Raw genomic sequence first — 21,996 nt, 5'->3', positions numbered from 1 at the left:
TGAAGAGGAAAAATTGACTAGATTATTTCTAACCCTGTTCTCTTTGGTTCTACCTATTTCTGTTACATTCAAAGATTGGCTCAACAGTCATCTGGGCAGTCAAGAAACATGTATTAAACACTTATTATGTGCAAGGTCCTGTGCTAATCATAGCACTAGTGATGAGTGCTTGGCTTAAAAAAAAAAGAATTCCATTAATAAGAACTACAGATTGTTAAGGTTCATAACTTTTGTAATTCAGGAGTTTAACAACTAGGGAGCTAGGGAAAGATAGAATCACAACATTTTAGATTTAGAATGGATCTCACTGACCTTCTAGTCTAACCCATATCACAGAGGGAGAGAGAGAGAGAAAGAGAGGGAGAGGGAGAAGGAGAGAGAGAGAGAGAGAGAGAGAGAGAGAGAGAGAGAGAGAGAGAGAGAGAGAGAGAGTTCCCTCCACAGAACACCAAACAAGTGGTTGTCTAGCCTTTGGCTGATGTCTTCCAATGAAGGGTAACATACTCCCCATTTCTCCCCATCCCAACTCCCCATCCCAAGCAGCCCAACCTCCTTTTGCTTAGCTCAAATTGCCAGGAAGTTTTTCTTGATATCGTCTTTATTCATTCATTCATTCATTCATTTATTTATTTATTATTTATTTATCAAGACTTTTCTGAGACTTCTACTGATTCTTCCTAAATATGCACTTAGGGCCAAATAGAACCAAGCCTAATCCCTTTTATACAGAACAGCCTTTAAGCACTTGAAAACAATTATATCCCTTGGGCCTACTCTTCTCCAAGCTAAAAAAAAAATCCCTCCTTCGCTTCAATGCTCATCATATGGTATGGACTTCATCATTCATGTTGCTCTCTGGACCTCTCCAACTCAGGAGCATCCTTCTCAAACAGTATCACTTCTATTTTAATCCTTTTACTCATGCCCTTGAAGAATGAGCTGCAATGTTAAACTTTATTCAAAGTATTTGGAATTGCAGCAAACATTGGTTAAGCAAAACAAATGTTGTTATATTTAAGATAGAGTCTATGAAAAGGAATTGCTTTAGTGGTATAGTGAATTGTTAAAGCCTAACAAACTTGGCAGGGTTGCTCTAAGCACCCTTAAAGCAGAGAAAATTGTTGGACCAGTAAAGGTCACCTTTCCCTGCATATCTCCTTCCATTTAGATTTATCCCATTTCTTACTAGACCTACTTAAATAATGACTTATCTCTTTGGTGAAACATATCAGTATACAATCGAATATTCTGGTCTGACTGAAAATGACTCTGAGGGAATATAGGAAGGAATATTATGTATAATAGAATGCATTTCTACCAATTGTTTATCTCTTGAAACTTCAGTGACTGATGTTAAATGCAAATGCCAGGATTTCCCCAATTGCTTTTATTTTCAACTGCTGCATAAATTTTAAAGGTCAGTCAGCAGAAATAGAAAAGACCCCTTAAAACCAAAACTAATTTTTTTCATTTAACAGCTATTGATTACATCTCCAGCTAACTGTTTAAGTTTCTCCTTACTGTAGCCTCCCACAAAAGCATTAATGTCTAGAAAAAGAGTTAGAAATGGATATATAAATAGAAAGGGTAACTAGGGAAGCATTAACAGACAATTTATATTTCATTTTTCCTCTTTGCATCCACCAGAAAATGAGTGGAGGTGTCTTATAACATGGTGCTTATTCCTCTGGGCAAATTTTATTCCCAGATCACTCAAAATTATGCTGAAGAAAGCTTAAGGAACGAGGCACATTGTTCCATATTCTCAGTAGTTCGTTACTTGGCGTCTTCATGCTTCTTAGTTCCTTAGGTCTGAAACATAGAGAAAATCAATTGATGAAGTCTCTTTACACTCATGGGAATCTTTTCAAGGTTGAATTGACCCATAGGGCAAGTAGGCATTTATTAGCTATCTGAAGGTAACTTGCATTTTCTCTGCTTTCCCTTTGGGGAGAAGGAGAAGAGTGGTGAGGCTTTGAAGAGCTGGAAAGAATGGGGATGGGGAACTGAGTAGCAATGATCTGCCTTCCTAGGCCTGTCATCTTGAAAATTTCCTTGGCCTTCTTTGGAGAAGTAATCTGACTCTTGAGACTGAAGTCATTATTAGTGTAGAGCTAAATAGCTGAAACTTGAAGAGCCAATATATCTTTATTCTTCTCTTTAAAACATCCTAAACTTCCATAATTATCACGCATCATTACAGGCTATTTCATGTAAGCAGATAGAGTTGTCTGAATATGGCTTATGACTGGGTTTGGGGGGGGTGTAATAATTTAACAACCAGTTATCTAAAAAAAGTATAGATATACTTATAAATTTAATCTGCATTAACATTTTTCTACCATGTTCCTAAATCTAGAAAATCAACAAAAAATAAATCAAACCTTGATTTGTAGCATTTGTCAATTTCTAACATATAAATGCTCAGCCTGAAAATTTATCACTTGGCTCTTAAAAGCCAGTAGGAGCTGGCTCCAGCACCTCCTGCTTATGAGCTACTTCAAGATAACATAAGATCACATATTTAGGGGTAGGAGAGATTTCAGAAGTCATCTAGTTCAACCCCCATAATTTTCCAGATAAGAGAAATGAAGCCCAGAGATGTTGTAGCTTGTCCAAGGTCACACAGCTAGTATGTACAGAATTATGATTTGTACCCAACTCCAAATTCAATGCTTTTTCTGTAATGTCATGCAGAATATATCACTGTTTTTTATCCTATTCCAGTGGGTTTTCTGTTCTCCATGTTCATCTCTTCTATAAATAAGCAAAGTAGATCTCATCTTCCCTTTGCTTCCACTGAAGAGAAAAGTAGCAACTAAATGGAGAAAAAGCAAACACTCTTGATGGAGTTAAAGCAAGGCAGCACAGTTAGTACATAGTTACGGGAAGTTAATGTCAGGTGTCTAATTGAAAATGTATTGATTTCAGCTAGTAAGTAGCCTTTAGTAGAGCTGGAACTTGGGTTAAATAAAACCAGGTAATTAGCTAATGAGGCAAATAAGTACTGTTAAGCACAACAACCTGGTAACTTAGGAACTTACAAAAAGGGCTAAAGACCCTCGTCTATCTCCGTGCGTAGCTTTCATATGGTGAAACAAGTCCAAAGCTACATATGTAAATAGGATAGTTTAAGCTGAACTAAAAGTGTTTATAAACATTTTCCAAATCAAAATATACTGTAAATGCATCCTGGAACCAGATGATGTTAATGAGCAATCCCATCTCCAGTTTTGGAGCTGTAGTAGCTGGTTTAGCCACTGGGGAATTATTTAGTGCCCTAGAGGAAATCTTAAGTAATTTTTATGTTGTTGGTTTTTTTTTTTAATTTATCTTTTGATCTCCTGGAGAAATTCTGTAATCTCCTCATGACTCACACAAACTCTCAACTGTTCATCACAAGCCAGAGAAACTAACACATAGCCTCAACTAATCAATTAACAAGTACTTGTTAAGTCCTTACTATGTGCCAGACACTTGACCAAGTACCTAAGATATAAATAAAAGGGAAAACAGTGCTTGCCCTCAAAGAGAGAATATTCTAATAGACGAGACAAATTGTACATGAAAAGAGAGTGAGAAAAGGAGTCAGGAGAATACTTAAGGCAACCACGTGAAGAACTGTAATCAGTCATTTTTGTACCTGGGGCAAGTGGCAAAAACTGAGCGTGGGGTAAGTGACACTTACTGACATTGTGCTTTGGGCAGACCCAGGGGCACAAATTTCAGGTTGTTGCTGGCAAAGGCATGACAGTGGAGGGGAAATGAAGGAGAAAGAGAAGGTAGGAGAGAATGATAGCTTCCTATTTTAATCAATTATCATTACTAACTAGATACTAAACTCTAAATTCAGTATCCTGGAGCAAAGCTCAGGTCACCCCACACTACAATGTTTTTGATAGAATGCCACTTGGGAAATAGAGAAGTAAGAATATAGAGGGAAAGAATTTAAGAAGGCAGACCAGTTCCACTTTTTACACTCTAGTAATATATGGAAGAAGAATGGGTTTAAGGGGTAGAAGATACTGTTATTTGGAAGTTTGGGAATCAGTCTCAACAAAGCTCTGATTTAAGACATCTTGAATTTGAATGATATCCTAATGAATGTAGTCTCCAAATGGCCGGACTTAATCTCAAATTAGGAAAATCTTGCTGAGAGTTTGATTAAATTAGGCTCTAATCCAAGAGTTCTTAATTTGGAGTTCATATACTTGTTTAGGAATATCATGTTAACTATTTCAATTTAATTGACTTCCTTTGTATATAATTTTATACATTCAAAAACAGTCTGAGAAAAGGTCTATAAACTTCACCAGATTACCAGAGATGTCCATATATACAGAAAAGGTTGAGAAACCCTGATCTAAAACAATCCTTAAGCTCGAACCTTCTTTTGAAGACCTTAGGAAAGTGCTACAAAAGTCTGGCTAATTATCCCGGGATTTTTTTTTTTAAGACAACCCATGCAGCAAATATGCTTGTTTCAGACCAAAGAAGTTTTGTTTGTTGTTGTTTTTTGTTTTGGTTTTGTCCAAGTGATCTGTATTTCTACATGACTACTTTTGAACTCGAAGGCTAATTTTGCCACCCCACCATTAGCACTGGCCACATAGATAAAGGGAGGCGGGGGGGGAGTGCAGCCCTTTGACTGAATCCAAACTTCACAGAACAAATTCCCTTAATAAAAGGATTTGTTCTGTAAAACTTGGACTCAGTCAAAAGGCCGCAGTCAAAAGGACTCAGTCAAGAGGACCTAGATGGCCACATGTGGCCTCAAGCTGAAGGTTCCTCACTCCTGAATTCTAGTACCTTTGATTAGATACCATTAAAGCCAGGGGTCATCAAGAGGCAGAATCCAGGTTCATATAATCTGATCTAAAACATGCAAGAACCAAGAGTCATGAAAATTAGATTTCTAATCTTGCTTCCACTCCTGATTATCAGTGTAACCTTGCCTGAGTCAATGACTTTCTCTATTCTTTTGAGTTCACCTATTTGTACAGGGTTTGTTTGTTTGGGGTTTTTTTTTGGGGGGTGGGAAGGAAGGGGAAGTAATAACAGCTACTTGCTGCTTGCCTTTGTGGGATTTTAAGTGGCTAATTAAAAGCACAACTAGTAGGCACCTGTAGCTTCTTGGGGGAGAAAAGGTCCTTTATAAATTCAAAGTGTGTTTATTAATAGTAATTACTATATTAATAACAACTCCTGTGTTATTAGAGTACTAAAGCAGGTTCTGGTAATGTTGTAACACACCTGGGGCTATCATTTGAACCCACTCAGTCTCTTTAACTTAGCTTCCTGAAAAGAAGATTTTTATTACCTGGGTACAGTTGTACTATTTAACCACCCTAAAAGCTAGAGGGAATTAGAAAAAAGCTCTCTCCATTCTTTAGCTACAAATAACTGGGGGTGGTGGAAAAAAACAAAATAAGAAATCAATAACCTTCTAAACTGCAGGCAAAACTAAGCTAAAGCCATTCATATTCTTTGAAGAAATATAGAGCAAAGCAAAGTCTTCTCTTATTTAGAAGATAAGTGAGCCAAAACAGGCCTCCTCAAAGTTTGAAGGGGAACATTAAAAAAAAAAAAAACAACAAAAAATGACTAAGTTCAGATAGAATTCTGATTTCAAATTGCATCATTAAGGTCCAGGGGCAGGTGCTTCAGAGTTTGGGTCAAAGTTACCCTGCGTGTCACATCGGTAGTTAATGCCTTTGATTCTGTCCTCAAAGGCTTTTGTTTACTGTTAGGTAAAGAAATCAGGGAGCAGGGCAGGTAACGTTCTGTCCTGATTCTCCTTGTCAGGACTTGTGTTTCAAACCCCCGGGGAGGGAGGTGTCCGAGGAGGGGCAGGGAGGACGAGATAGGCAAATTTTGTCTACTTCTGTGTTGCAGTGAGGCAGTATGCCCAAGCACAACCCAGGTCACACAAACCTCAGGAGGAAGCATATTAAGTTGTAGGGTCAGGCCAAGCACTTTCAGCTTCTACAACTGGTGATTCTCCTAAGGCATATGACAGTTTCTCACACCACGAATGGAGAACAGGAAACCTATAACATACAGCTGTCGGGCCTCCAAGGCAGTTACTCTGGCTTGAGAAGGAGACAAGTTTATGATCTCATATGTCTGGGCACTCCCTCTATTTTCTTAGCAAACCCTCCAAGCCTTTTCATCCCATGCCTATATCTTTTCTGTATTTCCTCCTTGGGAGAATCATCCAGCTCACTGGAGGCTTTACTTTGGTTCTTTTAATACCTCAGATAGAACATTGATGACCATATCTCTGTTTCTTAATCTCACTGTATTACTAGCCTCCAGGACAGCTGTTGCCTTTCTCCCTATTGTTCATTAGAGGTGTGAGAAAATGTCCTATGTCTCAGGAGAATCACCAGTGATACAGCCTTTTCTGTTCACACATTATTTGTATTTAGGATCATAGGTCTAGAGATAGAAGGAGCCTCAAAGCCCTAGTTCAACCCCTTCATTTTACATAGAGGGAAAGAAACTAGGGCTCAGAGTAGTTAAGGGAGCTGCCCAAGGGCATACAGGTAATAAGTATCAGGTGTAGGATTTGAACGCAGCTCTTTTAACTCCAGAACCATAGTTCTTTCCATTGTACCACGTGTCCTTGATCATGTTTTTAATGCTACTTCTTGCAAGTAAATAAGGTATACTCAGGTCACAATATCATGGAACTGCAGATGTGGAGCCAGAAGGGACCTCAATCACTATCTACAACTTTCGTTTTTCGGAAGAGGAAGCTACTTTTGCAGAGATGCATTCTACCAACCACCTCTGTAGGTGCTGCAGCTCCCCTTCCCCACCGTCCCCCTAGCAGCCACGGCTACTAAAGAAAAGAAACTTCTGCCGCCAAAGTCTTTGGCACAGTTAAATGGTTGGGCAACAGAAACAGATATGGTTTTTATCAATGGGAATGACATTTTAAGAGATAAATTACCTTCTACTTTGCTGCTGCACCCTAAGGATCATTAGGCCTTTTTATCTGACTTGTAGATGGAGTTTCCTGACTGTGAACTCTTTGATAACAGGGTCTATCTTACAACATAGTGCTTTGCATATAGTAAGCACTCAGTAAATGCTATTCATTTATTCTTTCATCCTTTCCTACTATATTCTTTTTTCCCTCTTTTCTTCTTACTCTCTTAAACTGGACAAACCAGTACAAAATTCCATCACAGGCCTGAGTTTATCTTTGTTACCTTTTTATCTTTTAAAGACAGTGAGGTTTTGAAAGGACAATGGTCTCTTTCCCTCCTATTAATAATTATTATTTAGCACTTTCAAGTTATTCAAAGAATTAGTTAGCCTTCCAGGTTTCTCCTGTCTCCTGTGTTTTTGTTTACAATATTTTATCCAATTCTGATTTTCTTAATAGCAGTCCTTGAAAAACTTCTATTAAAGATCCATTTTTTTTTCCTTCTATAGTTTTAGACTCAGTTGTATGGGTTAAACTACTCTTGATTGTAAGCCTTTTTCTTTTACCTTTTGGAATCTCGCATGCCAACCTTTCCATTTCGTTATGGTAATTGCTGAAAAGTTTCGTGTGATTCTGTCTGTGGTTTCTTGAAACTTGACTTCTTTCTTCCTGGATACTTGCAGTATTTTTTTCTTTGACCTGAAAATTGTGCATTTTGGCCGTGATATTTCTGGATATATTCAATTTTGAGTTTCTTTAAAGAGAAGACTGAAATTCTTTCTATTTTACTTTCCCTTTTTGCTTTAATAGTTCTAGGCAATTTTCTTTTATGATTACCCATATGGCATCCAGGTTCTTTGTTCCATCCAAGTTTTGAGGGAGTCCAATGATTCTGTTTTTCCTCATCCTGTTTTCCAGGTTTGTCATTTTTGATAGGATATATCTCACTTATTTTTCTCATTTTTCAGTCTATGAATCTTGTTCTTATAGTCTTTGTTGCTCTGTTGAATCATTGATTTTTGTTTACTCCATTTTTTTAGGTTGTTGCTCTAAGCTACTTATTTTTATTCCAAATATTCTAAATCCATTTTTAATCTTTCGTTTCAGCACTTCTTTAATTTCTTCCATCCATTCTTGGAGTCTTTCTGACCAATCCATTCTTTTCTGATTCTATACTTGTAGTTATTTTCTTCCTATGAATTTTATCCTGGGATTTCTTTAAATCATAATATATCTTTATTGTAATAGACAATCACTCCCCTCCCCCACCCCCTGTTTTCTTACGTCTAACACTTGTTATCTTGAATTAGGTCTTCGTACCAGGGCCAGGCTCTGTCTTCTCAGGCACTTTTCTAGGGTGAGGTTTTGTTTTCTGCTGCATTCTGGTAACAGAACAATGTTATGATAAGCCTAAGTCCTACTTCTGCTACTATATAGAAGTTATTATTCTTTGGGGAGCTAAGTCTTTGCATTCTTTCATAGTCCTGGACTGGAACTGAAGTAGTGGCTTGCAGTTGGGGGCTAGAAGTAGTGGTGATGACAAGTTCTGGCTTCTGCTGAAGCATAGAACTTCCCTTCATAGACTTCTTTAATAGTATTGTTGGCCTTGGGTAGCTAAGTGGCTCAGGAGATAGAGTGTAGGGCCTGGAGTCAGGAGGGATCTGGGTTCAAATCTGGTCTCAGATACTAGTTTGTGTGATCCTGGGCAAGTCATTTAACCCTATTTGCCTTAGTGTCCTCGTCTGTTAAATGAACTGGAGAAGGAAATGGCAAACTACTCCAGTATCTTTGCCACAATAAACCCCAAAAGGAGTCACAAAGAGTCAGACACAACTGAATAACAACAATAAGTGTTGGCCTTGATAGTGTGGATTATTATTTATTAATTATTAATATTAATTAATTAAAACAATTAATTGATTAAAACAATAATTAATATTGTTTGAACCTAGCTTCATGTGGTTAGAAAATTGTCTAACTCCAAAAGCTTACTTTTGAGGTCAGGCTGACTTCAGAGATGCTCTAGGGAAACTAGATGGTTGTAAGGAATGCTTGGATCCCACCAAGTGATTGTTTTGGATCCCCCTATTTTTTTGGGGGAGGTTGCATTTTGGGTTCCTCCAAATAGATAGATTGATTTATCTGCTGATATATATCTCAAAATGCCCTTCTCTTGGAGACTACCTACTGCCTAGATGAGGCAAATCAGGCAAATGTCCTTACACCTGTGAGGAATGCTAACAGTGTGGTTCCTACAGAATTGATAAGAAAACAGGACAGGGGGAGATCAGGTTATTGATTAATTGATTTCTTGGTTTATTGGTTTACACAAATACGTAAACAAGGTAAGGGAGTGAAAGGGATAATACAGGGTGAAGCCCCCTCAGGGGAATGAACTAACCCCGACCTCAGTTACTTTTCATACTTATGACTGTTGCGAGACTGCACCCAGATGCCTTGCAGCACATTCTGGCTAAACCGGATGTTCCATGTGGCTAAACCGGATGTTCTGGTTGTGCAAAGAGACCATTCCCCTGTAACTTGTTTCGAACTTCCTTCCATAGAAGTTAGAATTACTCAAATAGATTGTGCCCCTAATATACCCATCCAATGGGTTGAGGAGAAGGGGGTTAGGGTGGGGACGTTGCAGATAGGGTCTATATATTCTACTTTACAAGACACTCAGACGCACACCCTGGCTGGAGCCATCTTGAGCAAATACTGGATGTGTCCTTTCTCATGAGAAGGCAACAAAACTCCTTTTTGCCTTTCTTAAGAAGAAGTCTCTGATTTGATTATTTTGGGGGTCACAAACACTCCCACACACCCTTCTCTGAACTCTCTATAATATAACCTCAAAAATACTTGTAGAGGGAGCCACCCCTTCTTTCTAGCTTGTTGTCTCTACCAAATAACCTAATAAATTTCTTTCTAAAACTTCAGATTTTGGGGTTTGTTCTCATGAACAACAATAGTCTCCTTGTGCATTCACCTCCTAGAGATTTGTGACTTCATGCTTAAGCCTCTAGGGTATTCTGACGCAGATCTAGCTGGTATTTTGGGACATACCCAGATTTCTGATCCAGGGTCTGCCTGATTTGTTGTATAGTTGCCTATCGAGAGGTCTATAGCTTCAGGCTTTGGTCCAGAATTAGGGCTACCAGAGCTGGTTCTAGCTTTATACTGAACCTTTAAGGCATCTCCAGGTACTAATCATCCTGGCATGGGTCTGGTCTCCTGGAACTGTCTCTTACTGTTGAAGTGGAGGCCTAAAGTCAGGGTTCTTCTGGTGTCATCCTGCATGGGACAGAGAAACTTAGGGTCAGGGTTTTAAAAATCTTTCACTTTGGGGCAGCTAGGTGGCACAGTAGATAGAGCACTGGCCCTGTAGTCAGGAGGACCTGAGTTCAAATTCTGCCTCAGACACATGATCCTCACTAGCTATATGACCCTGGGCAAGTCACTCAACCCCAATTGCCTCAAAAAAAAAATCTTTCATTTGGAGCTTTTCTTAGGTGTTCCACACAGGGGCTGGGTCTACTTGGAACCATGAACATCTTAATTAGAAATTACTTAAGCTTTATTTTAGAGATTTTCCCTAGAACTCTGGGGTGGGGTCACTGTGTCAGATAGTATGACAAAATCCTGACTCTCTTTTAAGGGTTAGAACTGAACTCAGTCCATGTAAGCCCAGAGCACAAGCCTCTTGGGAGAAGGGAGCCCCTTGGCCTTCATATAACACATGTATACATAAGCTCTAGGTTGGTTGCCGAATAATGACAAACATATTTCTTTGCTATCTCAGTGAACCTAACTAGGTTTTGAAGCTAACACCAAGGTAAAATAAATAAGAAGACAGCTCTTAAATCTTTGCTATAGTTCTTGTTAGCCTGGGGGCAATGTACTTTTACTTAACCTTGTTTCTGGAACAGGGACACAAATCATGCCAGGATACTCTTAATACTAAAATAGATGTTCTTGGTCATGGATAAGAACTCTGCTGTCTAGTATCTCCCTTGAGAATGTCAGCTCCCGGAGGGCAGTGGCCATGCTGGAGTTATTGTTCCCTAGCACTATATGGACATTCAGTGCATCTTGATCAACAATAATAGTAGTAACTTAAATTTATAACTTTCAATTGAAGATTTGCAAAGTGTTTTCCATACAACAATCTTGGGGTTTAGTAATACACTTTAGAGTGAAGGAAAATGAAGAAAAGAGTAGCTGAGTGACTTGGCCAGAGGAATTCAGCTAAGAATTACCAGACTTGGGACTTGGTTGCTATTATTCTGATTAAAAGCAGTACCTTTCTTACTACTGACTTCTTTACATGATCTGGGGCATGAAGAGACTATTGCTTTGAGAGAATAGAAAAAACATTTGAGTGCGAGTACTGCTTGAGCAAAAGGTTGACTATTGAAAGATAGTGTTCAAAATATTTATAGCAGCACTTTTAGTGAGATCAAAGAACTGGAAATAAGTGCCCATTGATTGGAGAATGGTTAAACAAAGTGTAGTCCATGAATGTAATGGAATATCACTGTGTTATAAGAAACAACAAACATGATGAAAACAAGAAAGCATGGGAAGAGTTGAAGGAAAGCTAGGTGGCCAAGCAGATACAGTGTTGGGCTTGGGGTCAAGGAGGTAATAGTTCAAATCTGGCCTCGGACCCTTACTAGCTTTGTGACTCTGGACAAGTCTACTGAATCTCTGCCTCAACTTTCCCTTTTATAAAATGGGGATAATAATAGCACCTACCTCCCCCTGGTTGTTGTTGAGAGTCAAATGATGTAATAATTGTAAAGCACTTAGCACAGTATCTGGAACATAGTAAGTGCTTTAGCTATATAAATGCTAACTATTGTTATTGTTGTTATTCCACTTTGTTGGATTTTTCTCTTTTTCCTCTTTTTTTTAAAAAAATATCTTTGTTATAAGACATGGTTGGTTGTCTGGGAAAGGGAAATGAGGAAGGACATAGGAAGGAAGTCTAAGTGATATAAAAACAGAAGATATCAATAAAATCTGCAACAGAAAAGAAATATCATTTTAAGGATTTGGGGGAGACTTCTCCCTAATGGAATACTGAGAAAGATAGGAACTCTTTTAGATTAGCAAGAGTAATTGCTCACATTTTCCTGACTTAGCATTGTACAAAAACTCTTCCCTCCTATCCCTACCCCTTTGAAGCTGTCAATGCTGATATTATTATCCTTGTTTTATGAAGACGGAAGCTGAGGCTCAGAGAGATGAAATGACTTGGCCGAATTCCTACTATTAGTTGCGTGGATTGCAAATGACAGAACTAGGGCTGCTGCTGATTCCAAGTCTAGTGATGTAGTTATTGTGCTAATAAGCACTCTTTTCTGTGAAATGTTTTTGTATTTAGCTTCTTTACCTCTTTCTTTGATTTCTTTGGTATACAGGCCTAATCATGGTATCCTTGGGTTGAGAGGAATGCACATCTAGTGACTTTTTGGGTCTAGCTCTAAACTACTCTCTAGAATAAGTGGACTAATTCACAGTTCCGCCAACAATTCACTAGTGTGTCTGTCCTCCCTCATCCAAACTAATGACTGACATTTTCCTTTTTTTTTTTTGTTATCTTTAGCAGTACAATAGTTCTGAGGTAGATTTGTTTTTATTTGCTTTTCTGTCATTATTAGTGATTTGGAGCATTTCTTTTTTCATATGGTTGTTGACAATTTTGATTCTTTCCTTTGAGAACTGCCTATTCATATCCTTTGACTATTGATCCGCTGCGGAATTGATCTTGTTCTTATATATTTGAATCAATTCTTAATATATCAGAGAAACTCGATGCAAAGAATTTTTCCCACCTAACTTTTTTACTTCTAATTGTAACTGTATTTATTTTGTTTGTGTAGAAGCTTTTCAATTTTAAGTAATCAAAATGGTCCATTTTATCTTCTGCCATTTTCTCCCTTATATGGTTATGAACTCTTTCCCTTTCCATAGTTATGAAATGTATCATCTTCCTTGCTACTTTAATTTGTCATAAGATGTAACATTTTACATCTAGGTCTTGTATGAATTTGGAGCTTATGTAGAGGTGTTGGTCTAAATCTAACTCTAATTTCTGGGGGACTGTTTTCCAGTTTTTATTGAATGATGAGTCCTTATTCTAATCCTTGAGATCTTTAGGTTTATCTATTCATTTTCTTTGGTGTGTTTTATAGCTAATCTGTTCTAGGGGTGGACTTTTCTATTTTATTAAACCAATACCAAATCATTTGATGATTACTACAATGCAGTAGAGTTTCAGACCTGGTTCTGCTAAGCCCCTTTATTCTTATTTCTTTCCATTATTTCCAGTGAGATTCCTGATCTTTTGTCCCATCAGAAAAATTTTGTTTTCTATCTTTATGAAGAAATACTTTGGTAGTTTGAGTGGTGCCTTTCCAAATATGTGTAATAATTTATCTAGTATTTCATTTTTATTGAATTGCTGTGGTCTAATCATAAGCAATTAATCTTTTACCAATTATTATGGTCTGTCTTTATTTCTGTAAAGAACATTTAGTAGTTGTATTCACTTAGTTCTTGTGTGTGTCTTGGTAGATGACCTCCTAAATTTTTTTATAGTTTCTGTAGCTTTTTTTTTAATGGAATTTCTTATTTTCTCTTTTCCTGCCTTTTTTGGGCAAAAATCAGAATTATCAGATTATCAGAAAAGCTGATAATTTGTGTAGGTTTATTTTATATCCTGCCATCTTGATGAGGTTATTATTTCAACTGATTTTTAGTTGGGTCTCTAAGAAGACTATCACATTATCTGCAAAAATTAATAATTTTTTTTCTTTTTGCCTATGCTTATTACTCCAATTGTTGTCTTATTGTCATGGTTAGCATTTCTAGCACTACATCAAGCAATAGTGATAACAATGGGAATCCTTGCTTTCCCTCTGATCTTATTTGAAAGCCCTCTTGCTTATTTCTATTCTATATAATACTGGCTCTTGGCTTTAGATAGATACTATTTGTCATATTAAGGAAAATCCACTTATTCTTATATTTTCCAAAGAACAGAAATTATGTCATATTTTGTCAAAATCCTTTCTTGCATCTATTGGTAAAATCATATGATTCTTATCATTTTGTTATTCATATAATTCATTATGTTTTTAGTTTTCCTAAAAGTGGATCAATCTTGAATTCCTGGTAGAAATCAAATGTGATGTCAATGTATAACCTTTTAAATATGTTATTGTAGCCTTTATTGATATATAGTTTTCTTTCTGTGATTTCTCTTTCCCTGATTTAGATATCAAGATTGTATTTGTATAATAGAAGGATTCTTCTTTTTTCAAGTTTAGTACACAGTTTATATAATATCAGAATTGCTCTTTGAATGTTTGATAGATTTTACTTGTAAATAGATCTAGTCCTGTATCTTTCCCTTGGGAATTCATTTATGGCTCAATTTTTTTTTTAAATTGTGCTTTTTAATCTCTGTATTTCTTATTCTATTAATATGGGTATTGTATATTTCTATAACTATTTATGTACTTCATTTGTTACTGATTTTGTTGGTATATAATTCAGAAAAATAATTTCTAATAGTATCCTTTGTTTGTTCTTCATTTGCTATGAGTCCTTCTCTCTGAGCTAATTCATGATTTGCCTTTTCAGATGTTATTAATCCAGATTCTACCTTAAATTATTATTTAAGGCAGATAACAGTTACCTTGTTTGTCCAAGGTGGTTGAATAGTTGTACATATACAGTAAGAAGTGTCTGCAATGGCTAAATAAATAGAACTCTTGTGGGCTGCAGGGTAGTTTGTTGGGGGATTCTCACCATGAATATACCTTTCATAACTCATTGATTTAGGGAAAAGTCTGAAACTAGGTACTAAAATCACTTCCTAGGTGATTATCTCTTTTAGTATTACCTCTCTCCAATCAGCTTAGTATAATTAGCCATGCGTTCCATAAATATGTTTGTGAGGATGGGGGGAGGGGTGTCAAGGAACTAGTAGAATCTTTCCCCTCAGGGGAGTAAGATGAAGATTGGGTTATGGGTCCAGTAAAGAACAATCTTTTCTGAATAGCTGATCTACCCAGAGTCTACTGACAAGGCTCTTCCTGAGTGGAATTTCTGAACCCCTTCTGATTTTATCTTTGATGAATAGTATATTGGGTAGGATGTACCTAGCTTTTCCAAGTTCTTATAAGCTGGGCGCATTCTCAGAAGCCCTCCTCCAGATGACCCCATAGTTTTATAGGTAGAATTCCTAACACACATTATTCTAACTTTACCATTTTAAAATTATTTTTAGGCCTTAGGAAGCCATCTGGCTGTTTCCTAATCACATGTTAGGTTGTCTCAGTTATCAGAAACTTGGCCACAGTTAAGGAATGAGGCCAGACAGAAAGAGGGGTTGGTTTATTTTACAATGCGGCCTTGAAGACTCTAAACTAATAAAGTTTCCATTAAATAATTAAAAAAAAATTCCCTTGGAGGACATAACAATGAACCAGTCTGTCATTTTGTTTTATACCACCGCTGAGCTATTTCAAGTATGAACTTCAGTTTGTAATCCAAGGAGAACAGGTTTAAAGCCTAATATTGTTTCCCCTTCATTTCTATTCAACAATTCAACATTCATTAAGTTCCTACTGTGTACACTGTGCTAAGCCTAGGGAGAGACATAATTCATGTAAGATGGACTCAGCATGAATTATATTTCTGATAGGAAAAAAAGAAGGGGACTCTTTTTGAGGGCCAAAATGCTTTCAAAGAGGATGGACATCTGCTATGGCAGGATTTGGCAAGATGGACAAAAGAAAACAAAATGCCCCCATTTTAAAACTAATAATAAATTAGGACTAGTCCATCCATGATTACCATTTTATTTTTACTGTTTGGATGAATTTGATCTTAACACATGATAAAAATGCAAACATTAGCCAAAGACATTTGTTATGAAGATGAAAAAAAAATCTGATTGTATGCTTGGTATACAGAAGTAGTAGGAATCCAGAGTCACTTAAGATGAATTAACTACTCTAGGTAGCATCACCTCAATCACTGAGATAATAACTGGCTTAATTCTGGGGTTCCCCAGGATCCATGTGTCTCAGGAAGCATGTTTCCACTTCTCTACCATTGTTGCTTTGGCCTCATTTGTCTTCAATTCTTTAAATGTTTAGGGGATAACAGTATTCTTAAGTCCTATGTTGAAAGCAACAATGGCTGTGTTCTAGGCACAGTCTTATTTTCATTTTACATCATTAATATTATTTTTAAAGTCTTTTCCAAGACTCAGTTGTGTACATGCCTCTGTTACAGGCATCATGTGAACTCTAAAGTAAGGGGTATATCTGATCATGCCCTCAAGAAGTTAATAATCTAAGTCTCTTCATTAAATTCTTTGAAAAAATCACACTCACATTTTTCTCTATTCTTTTAATGAAAAAAAAAATGTAAAAGACCTGGGCTCCCATCCTAACTTGCACATACTGGCTATTGGTCCCTGGAGAAATCACTTAACCTCTCATTGCCCAGGCAGCCATGACTGTAAATTGCAGAGGAATTGCTGATCTGTACTTGAAGGAGTCATCTCACTGAGAACTCCCTATGCCAATGAAATTCTAGGTTGGAACCAAAAACAAAACAAAACCAAAACCAAACTTTAACCTCTCGTTTAAGTGTTTTGAATTTAAAATTTTTTTCTTCTTTAATATTGCAAACATCCTTTAAATTAAAACAACTTTTTTTTTTCCCAACTAGCTTTTCATCCTAACACTTTGGATGAAAATAATTACCTTAGAAAATTCTTCTCTTTTATTCTTCCTAGGTTACTGTCCAGGAACCCCATTTTGACTAGGTTAGAGAAACCGTCTTTAGAGTGATAATGGTGTGGGTGGTGGAACTCTAGAATAGTTTTTTTTGTGAATGGCCCGAGTCCTGCTTTGTCCTTGTCTTTTGGTATATACAGAAGAATTTCTTTGGATAACTGATGCTTATATTTTAGTATATATTCACTGTCTTGTCTGCTGGAAGCAATATTTATATGTATAATCTCTCCTTTTTTTTCAATTTCTTGCAAGCTTTTTAACACTTAAAATTCTCATCTAGAAGGGGTGAGATTGCAAATATGTATTGCTCTGACTTCCTAGACTATGCTTATGTTTTCAATGGCACCAAAAGACAGGTGAAAGAATTTAAGCAGAGATTAAAATAAAGATTAATCTACATCAAAATTACTTAAGAGCAAAGACTTCATTGAGATAGCATAGTGTAATGGGGTTAAAAAAAACACTGAACAAAAATAAACATCAGGAGACTTGGATTTTGATTTTTACTCTGCTTTTAATGAGTCGTATAACTTTGGATAAGTCACTTTCCTTCTCTGGGCCTCAGTTTTCCTGTCTGTTGAAATGAAGAATTATAGACTAGATGATATTTATGATTCTTCCAAGTTCTAAAATTCTGTGATTTTATGTACAGCCTTCTAATGAAGTTAACCTTTCATAGGACAAGCACAAAGAGATGACTTCTACCCTTAACAGCCTGAGACAATTAAATCAGTCCCACTCACTTATCTTTAATGAGGAATTAATGGGCTGTTTAAGGATGAGTCTAACACCAGTATCCATAGTTCAAGTCCAACCTTGGGATAAAATGAGGCACTTGTGAGTCATTGAATAGTTAACAAAAGAAGTTGTACAATACCCTAACATAGTAGGGTTATGTAACAATAAAGTGGCATTTAGTTCCTCTAGATGAGGTTTTCCTTGTCTCCATATGGAAACTCATGTGGTCACCAGTGGTGTCTGGTAACTTGATCTATCTTCAGGCATCCACATGGGTGGGACATTTTATGCCTTAGGCCACCAGGAAGCTGTGTTAAGGGAGGCAAGGGCCAATCAGGTCCTATAGACAGCATGTTGCCTTTTAGGGAAAAAAGAATCCCTTTGAAGGGAATCCAAGTCCTAACACAGGGCATGTCCCAGTAGGACGCTTCCAGTTCTCTCAGTAAGGCTGTCAATGGGTATACCCACATCTTCTATTGGCAGATAAAAGCAAAGTCTCAAACAAAGGCTCATGTCCCAGTAACTTCATCAGAGTGATTAGGGAATCTCTCCTGATCAGTGCCCTAAAACGGTTCACAGTCATCTGAAAAGATCATGCAATATGCAGGTCCCTTAAAAGCAAATAAATTTAGGCTCTGAATAGGTTAGGAAGGCAAGAAAAAGGAATGTAATCTCTGAGATTTTACAAGTTTTTGTCATGTGGAACTCAGAATCTATCCCTACTTTTAAGTTTTCTCTTCTGTAACAGGGAAAAGAAAGAAACAAAGACAACTAGATGCCTGAAAATATCATTTGATGTTCTGTGTCTGGAAATAAACACATTTTCATTCCAAAAACTAAATCATACTTTTGATCACAGGGAAATAATGTTAAAATTATTTATTTTTTTCCTTTGTCAATAGATTTGCTTTCTTTTGAGATATTTCCCTCGTGCTTTTGACTCTGTTCATCAAGGTTCCCAATGTCCTACCATTGCTCCTCATTCTGTTTTTCCTTAATAGCAATATATTAATAAAAAAAAAGCCAGCACCTGAAGATTTTACATGTATGAAGAGATTTCTGAAAGCTTATGGTGCTAATGTAGTATACTTAACTCTGGAAGACAGGTCCTGAATTGATGATAATCATTTTCTCAGCATTCTCCTGCTAATGAAAAGAAATTACCTGTGAGGATGTGACAAAGGCTGTTTCTTAACACAATTTACTTCTCCAGATCACCCAAGTTAGAGAGATCAAGACATTCTGCTCCTGGCAAATATCTGAAATTTCAAGAACAACAATTCAGAGGAATTTTCTCTGGTTAGTCACGTAAACATTCAGCTCAGAATATAAAACTGTATGCTACTTTAAGGCCCTCTTTTTCTTTTCCTTGAATTATGTAGATTAAAAAGTTTTAAAGTGGCATTTTTTTTGTTTAAGACTACAAGGACTCACTTTTGCATTTTATTCTTTTTGGAAAGTATTATTGATGGCCTTTTGATTTTGCAAATTTTAGCAAAAGTCATTCAAAAATTTCTAGATGAGTCTATTTAAAAATATGATTTCTGTACTCAATCACTAGTAATTTGATCACATGTGCCTTAAAATAGACATTCAAAAAACAAGCCAGCAACAACGGTTTCTGTCTAATAAATGGAGTTAACATTTTAGTACAACTATTTCCACTCCGTTGTTGTTAAACAATAAGGTAATTTGTTGGGATTATTGACCAGTTGAATTTGCATTTGATTGTGTCTCCCAAGGCATTCATTCCAAGAATTAACTGCCACCTCAACCTCTACTTTTTTGAATTTCTGATTCTATTCAAAGCTCAATTTATGTGTCATCTTCAGCTGGAGGTTCTCCTTAACTTCCCTGAGCTGCTAGTGTGTTTTCCCACAAATTAATGTGTATTTACTTTGTATATACTCATATCTGTACGAGTTGACTTCCTCACTGGAATGTAAGTTTCTAGAGGGTAGGGAATTTTTGTCTTTGTATACTAATGTCTAGCACTGTGTCTGGCACATAGTAGATGCTTAATAAATGATTGTACAGTTAAAGGAAGGGAAAAGTAACACTGCTAGTGAAGCATTTGGCAAAACTGTGGAGTTGACCAAGTTTGGTTTTTCCTCACAACTTTCAAGTGACTCCTTACCTGCCCTTCCCCCTTTCCCAACCTCTAACAAATTTCTCCATTTCCTCTACCACCAAGTTATTCTTCCATGTCCAAACTGTTCTCTATACTGTATGTTTAAGGACTCTTCCTGTGGTGCAATCTCCTCTCCAGCTCATTTCCCTTCTGCATCAGCATCCCATTTCTCATTCCCTTTGATTTCCATGGAAGGAGATGAGTTATTACCGAGGAAAACTAATCTGTATTAATTTGTTAGAACCTAAGTGGATCAGATGACGAGGCAGAAAAATTGTAGAAATGATGGGAACAAAAGCACCTGCTCAGACAGGGATAAGGGAATTATTTCCTGAAAAGTTTTCTTCCAATTTCCATTACGTTGGCTGGGAACAAGGGAAACAAGCTACAATCCAAATCTCAGTAATTCCAATGGGATGTCCAAACTCTTTTGTCATGATAATGGATTAAAAAAAAATCTCATACTTATGGGGGATGGGTACTTGAAAGGAAGGATCCAGGCGAGTAAAATAGGAAATTCCAATGTGGGAATAATCACTATGCAGATATGCAACTTGGCTGTGAGACTTTAGAGAGTTGCCTTTAGACACGCAGAGGTTAAGAGATTTGCCTAAAATACATACTAGTTACCTAACTCCAAGGTAGAATCCTAGTCTTCCGAGGTCAGCTTCTTATCTAATAATATTAGTTAAAATAAAAGATCTTAGTCGGGTAATTGCCCCTCGTCTCCCATGCAGGTTTTGTTCAGAGGAGCATTTGAATTGCAGTCTTTTGTAAGCTCATGACTTGCCCTCTGTACTGCAACACATCCTTTTCTCCCATCCTCTTATTCCCTCCCCCAAAGTGTCCACTATTGTTTACTACTAGAGTCATGTGACCAGCACCTCGAAGTTTGGGGAAGAAAGGTGGTCTATAAATAGAACTGCCAAAGAATCCGAGCTGAACCCTACCTGTGGCTGACTTCCCATCTCCTTCCCTACCCTGTTGAAGCTCCAACAAGTGGAGCTGGGCATGCTCAGTGGGCAAGGTAGGTTTTAGGGGTGCAAAAGAGGAAGCTTGCTGCTTTAGTGACAGGGCTCTTTCCTTCGCCCTCCTCTGCCTTAAGGTGGGCCCCAGGATACCCTTGTTCAAAATCTCACTCCTTGGTGCACTGGCCTGGTATTTTCTGCGTGCCTGCTGCTGACATTTAGGCGGGTGCTAGGAGGCTGGGGGCACGCCTCCAAGGGCGCCGTGGTTGGGGGATGAGGTGGGTGAGGGGCGCTGAGGAGATGCCTTTGGGCTCTTGAGCAACGGGGTCTCCTCCTGCCTTGTAGACGTGCTTCTTGCTGCCCAGGAAGTATGCTCACTGGTGGCTTGCTAAGCAGGAAGGCTGGAGCCCTGGGGGTGGGCAGCGAGAAATCAGGTAAGCGAACCGGGGCCTCCTTCCACCTCTACTAGTTTCGTGGATATCTCCTTCGCTGGCGTCCATGGGGCTGGCTCCAGTATCCTAGAGTGTCTTTTCCTTTGCCCCGGGGAAGCCCTATTGCGGAGGAGGGGGGTGGATAATGAGGCACCAAATCAACAGTCTCCTCCCACCTCCTTGCAACCTAGGGGCCGCACTCCGGGCCTAGCCGGCTTGCTTCCTGGCATACAAGAGGGAGTGCCAGACCTTCTCGGCTTGCAAGACTGGGCTGGACGGGTAACGGGAGAAGGAGCGCATCTCCACCTCTGTCCAGGAGTTGGAGAGGACCGTAGCTGCTCCGCTTGCTCCGCGCCGGGTGGGAAGGAGGGCTCCATTGGATCTGCTCTGGTGCGGCCCCACCCGGTGGGACCCGTGTCCGGGTCTCGCCGCGTTCATTGGGCGGAGGAGAGCTAGCTAGCTCAGGCTCCCCGATCCCTCCCCGCCATACCCCCCCGCGACTTCCGCATTTCCCCCGCTCTGAGGGCTCTGCTGCGCCGCGGCAGTGGGCGAGGGACCGCGGCAGTGCTGCGAGTTCTTCCAAGGGAGGAATAGGAGAGGGTGGGGGAGGGAGAAGAGGAGGAGGAAGAGAAGGAGGAGGAAATTAGCCTAGGGTGGGGGTGGGGGACTCCACGGTGGGAGAGGCTTGCTGGAAGCATCAGATTACACTTGATCAGCCTGTCCCTGGGTGATCTCCCGCACCAACCCCTCCCTGTCCTCCCCCACTGACAGGCAGTCTCTCCGCCTTGTAAGTAGCCCGGCTGTAGCTGATTAGAGTTGCTAAGCAAAGCCACTTCCCTGACATTAGGAACAAGCGTCTCCGGCTCCCTACTCTGTTTCGAGAGGATCAGCCTGAAGAGGTGTGTGTGCGTGTGTGCGTGTGTGTGTGTGTGTGTGTGTGTGTGTGTGTGTGTGTGTGTGTGTG

At 38.5% G+C, this 21,996-nt stretch overlaps 1 protein-coding gene and 1 long non-coding RNA gene across 8 annotated transcripts in view; one reads left to right on the top strand and one right to left on the bottom strand.

Annotated features, from left to right (window-relative positions):
• Positions 1-672: 672 nt before the first annotated feature.
• LOC114045816 lies at positions 673-20,671 on the bottom strand. Of its 2 annotated transcripts, none has more exons than XR_003569430.1 (3): positions 20,584-20,671; positions 18,667-18,761; positions 673-1,812 (listed from the first exon to the last, which is right to left on the bottom strand). It is a non-coding gene; the product is annotated as an uncharacterized LOC114045816 (long non-coding RNA). The 2 variants fall into 2 exon arrangements; XR_003569431.1 differs by lacking the exon at positions 673-1,812 and adding an exon at positions 9,700-10,234.
• The window catches only part of LOC114045814 (glycerol-3-phosphate dehydrogenase, mitochondrial), a 197,641-nt gene continuing 196,019 nt past the window's right edge, over positions 20,375-21,996 (top strand). The window contains exons 1-2 of one of the 6 annotated variants that reach the window (XM_027865996.1): positions 20,375-20,660; positions 21,804-21,931. The gene's annotated coding sequence lies outside the window, so the exon portion shown is untranslated. The other 5 variants (XM_027865997.1, XM_027865998.1, XM_027865995.1 and 2 more) reach the window with 5 other exon arrangements.

This window comes from Vombatus ursinus, unplaced genomic scaffold (assembly GCF_900497805.2).
Source record: "Vombatus ursinus unplaced genomic scaffold, bare-nosed wombat genome assembly UNPS02014779.1, whole genome shotgun sequence".
NCBI lineage: Eukaryota > Metazoa > Chordata > Mammalia > Diprotodontia > Vombatidae > Vombatus > Vombatus ursinus.
Note: the sequence above shows the minus strand (reverse complement) of the source record. Positions and strands in the feature narration are given on the sequence as shown.